The sequence below is a fragment of the Carassius auratus genome, chromosome 14, assembly GCF_003368295.1.
Source record: "Carassius auratus strain Wakin chromosome 14, ASM336829v1, whole genome shotgun sequence".
Taxonomy (NCBI): domain Eukaryota; kingdom Metazoa; phylum Chordata; class Actinopteri; order Cypriniformes; family Cyprinidae; genus Carassius; species Carassius auratus.
In genome coordinates this window covers 8,806,676-8,810,774 of record NC_039256.1, presented here as the reverse complement: position 1 = coordinate 8,810,774, position 4,099 = coordinate 8,806,676, and positions in this window count along the sequence as shown.

The window sequence follows — 4,099 nt, the reverse complement described above, 5'->3', positions numbered from 1 at the left end:
TGACTGTGCTCTGTTGAGGAACAGACTCTCTCAGTGGCACATGTGAAGAAGACTTCACCAAAATGAGGGAATAACTGAACACACTATGAATGAATTATTTCACCATGTTTAAAACTGTAAAGGTTTAAGATTAAACTTTTGTTTTTAAAAATGTTCAAATAAATGTTTTAAAAAGCTATTTTGCCAAAGTAAAATATTTTATTTAAAGCAGTTTTGTAGGAAATCAGTGACCATTTTTTTCTTTGTGAATGTTTATATTAATAAGCAATAAAACGTGAGCAGATTTTAGTTGTTTGAACATGCAAAATAATGTAATGTATTTTTTTGCTAATATTATCTGTATTATCTATAGTTTGTGCCATAACTGTACTTTTCCAAAAGATTGTTGTAGATAGTCCACTGAACAGTCTAGTAAAGAGAAGCATATTCATCTGCTGTATACTGAGGTCACAGAAATGCAGCAAACTGTTTTCAAGACAAATGTGTTTGAGTCATTTTAAATAATGGAGACATATTACTGACTGATAAAACTGTAAGACAGTATTGAGATTGTCACACTTCATTGGAGTTTCAAAGCAGTTTTACAGAAAACCATCTGTTGGCATGCCTTTTACTGAATATTTATGATGCAAGCCACATTGTTAGCTTGTGCTTCATCATCTAATGTTTTTTTTTATGCTGTACACATTGATTAATAAAATATTTTTTAAGTCATTTTGTGATGTTGATAAAGCATTTCATATTTGACAGAGACCATGGATTTCAGTTGTCAATGATATCTACTCTGATTTACAACAAACTTAAACTTCCACAAAAGTCCCATCTAGACTGAACTCTTATATTAAGAGGGTGTATTGTCTATTCTGTACAGACTGATCTTCTTCTCTCTCAATTATCCATCATTAAACTGCTACTATTTATTTTTAACAGATGGATCATTTTCACATAAAATAAATAGACTTGTTTTTTTTCTGTGGACTAATTCTTTGTCCTATCATTTGATAATAGATACTCTCAAAAAGAAGTAGCTGTCTGTTTTAATGACTAATAATCTGACTCCAATGCTCCATGCTATTTCAAATCATTTTAACGGACATCTTTGATGTTTTCACTAAAAGAGTTGAATTTATTACAGCTTAACAACCAAATAAATGTGACTAGTAGATTTGTTATTTTTGAGTAAATTCAAAGAGTTGTTACTGCACACAGAAGTGTGTGAGCTCACACACTCTCACAACACCAGACGACTGCTGAGCTGTTCATCATGTTCCCTGTCCAGACATATGATCTTCTGCCACTTATAACCTTAAAACATGAACTAAATCATAAGCAAACTAATGTAAGTAGATAAAAATGCTTATAGACACATTTATTATTGAGCAGTAATCACTCGATTTAAGTTATGTATGTATTTGTACTACATGCATATGTAAATGTGTGTGTGTGTGTGTGTGTGTGTGTTTGTGTGTGTGTGTGCATTAAGGACAGCAGATAATACTGACTTTAAACATAGATGAATGAATGCCTTAACTGTGTCAGTGATGTGAATGAGGCTTGTTTGTGAGTCCCACGCGGGTCAGGATGTTCAGATCTGGTTCCTCCTACAGTCTAATGTTTTGGCAGGTCACCAACAACTGCCTATTCATGAGTTCATGCTTACATATAATTAGCTGAGGTATGGTATGCATATTTGGCGTGCTGTCCAGAGGTCATGAATGCATGAACTAGCTTTTCTGCATCAGAAACAGATAACATGTTTCGTAGCTTGCCAATGTTTCTAAGATGGAAGAATGCAGTTTTTGTAACATGGGAAATATGATTTTCAAAAGACAAGTTGCTGTCTAATATAAAACCCAGATTTCTGACTGTAGAGGAAGTAACAGTACATCCGTCTAGTTGCAGATTGTAATCTACAAGATTCTGTGTAGTGTTTTTTGGTCCAATAATTAATATCTCTGTCTTATCCGAATTTAATAGGAGAAAATTATTGGTCATCAAATCTTTTACATTTTTAACACAGTCTGTTAGCTTAGATAATTGGGAAGTTTCATCTGGTCTCGTTGAGATATATAGCTAAGTATCATCAGCATAACAGTGGAAGCTAATTCCGTATTTTCTAATAATATTACCAAGGGGCAACATGTATATTGAAAATAGAAGGGGACCTAGGACGGATCCTTGTGGCACTCCATATTTTACTGATGATAAATGAGATGACTCCCCATTTAAGTAAACAAAATGGTAGTGATCGGACAGGTAGGATCTAAACCATCTTAGAGCCTGCCCTTGAATACTTGTAATTTTAACAAGTGCAGTTTCTGTGCTATGGTGGGGCCTGAAACCTGACTGAAAATCTTCATACAGATCATTTTTATGCAGGAAGGAGCTCAATTGAGCAGACACAACTTTTTCTCAAATTTTAGACATAAATGGAAGATTTGAAATAGGCCTATAATTTACTAGTTCACTAGGTTCTAGTTTTGGTTTCTTAATAAGATGCTTAATAACAGCCAGCTTGAATGGTTTTGGGACGTAACCTAAAGATAACGACGAGTTAATAATATTGAGAAGTGGTTCTTCATGAGCATTTCTCTGTGCTTTTCAAGCTTTTGCTGTGCCAGATCAGTTTCCCCTTAGACTCACTGGCTCTTCTTGACAAAGGGATTTCTCTCTTGGCCTCCTGTTTCCCCTCGCCTCTATAACAGCTGCTGCGTAAGACAGTGATGAGCGTGCCGTCTTTATTTCAGGAGTATCTCCTGCAGGAGTGTGTGCTTCCCCTGCCCTCTGCCCCAAGTGGTGCCAGCAGGACTTCCCAAGCAGCGCTGAGAACATCTGCTGTCTGGCTTTGATGGGTCGGGACGGGGGAAGTGTGTGAGCTCACATGCCTGCTGGCTTCTCATGTGTGCCGCTCTGCCACAGCTGCTCCACTACTGCTAATCATCTCATTACAAACCTTCTGAACTCTCCTATCAGCAGAGAAACACACCACGTGAGAGTCAGGAGCGACAGCACTGCAGGAAACCAGGACTACATAGATGACATAACACTCTGTTTATTCAGCCCTGGAGGAACACCCAGGCATTCCTGCCTCAGACAAGAGTTGATGATCATTTCATTTGATGTGATGGTTATTAGGTGAGGGGAAATTCCCTTTAAATGGTACACACACACACACACACACATCAGTGCCTTGGTTACTGTTATCACTTACAGAAGATATAACTAGAGGATGGCAGAATTATGTCTAAGAATGCAGACCTACACTTTATACTGATCGTCAGAAACTCTGTCTGCTTAATATCTGCTCACACTTGGGGAAGTAATGATTACATGTGATCAGATTCCAAAAGTTTAGAATATGTACTACTTAGAGTATATATTTCATATTTTTAAAATGCTTGTAATCATAATTCCTTTTATGGATTACAAGACTACGTTATTCACATGACGGCAGTCAATTATTCATATATTTTCTTTTGATTAAACCTGGAAGACTTTGGCCGTGTCGTTGTTGTTTTCATGTTTATTTATTTGAGTTTAATGCAGAGACACCCAAACATTTTTGTCACCCCTTAAATCTCACACTGTCAGGTCTTTAAATTGATTTTATCTGGCATTTTAATAATTGAATTCATTTTTAGTTTTTTTATGAACTCACTATTCACTATCAACAATGATGTTGACATCAAAACATGGAATATATATTTTCTTTCTCTTTCCTTTTTTGTATCAATGTTTTGTTTAGAACGAGTTTGATAAAAAGTGATCTAAAAGTAATCTAAAAAAGTTGCCAGATTACATGAATTAAAATGAGTAAATGAGTAATTACCTACAGTTTGTAAGTAATCTACCCAGATCTGAATACCAGTCACTCTGCAAGTAAAAATCTAATTTTCTTCTGCTAAACCAAACCCTAACCTAACAGTTTACTAATTCTCTGATTAGAGTTAGCTGGTGTGTACAGTAGATTGCACATTTTTAGTCAGCTGAATGTCTGTTTGGGAGCATCACAATAAAATGTTAACAGCTATTCATCTATTTCTACTAATTCTAATTCTAAATCTAATGAGTGCTAGATGTCACGTAGTTTACCACATTA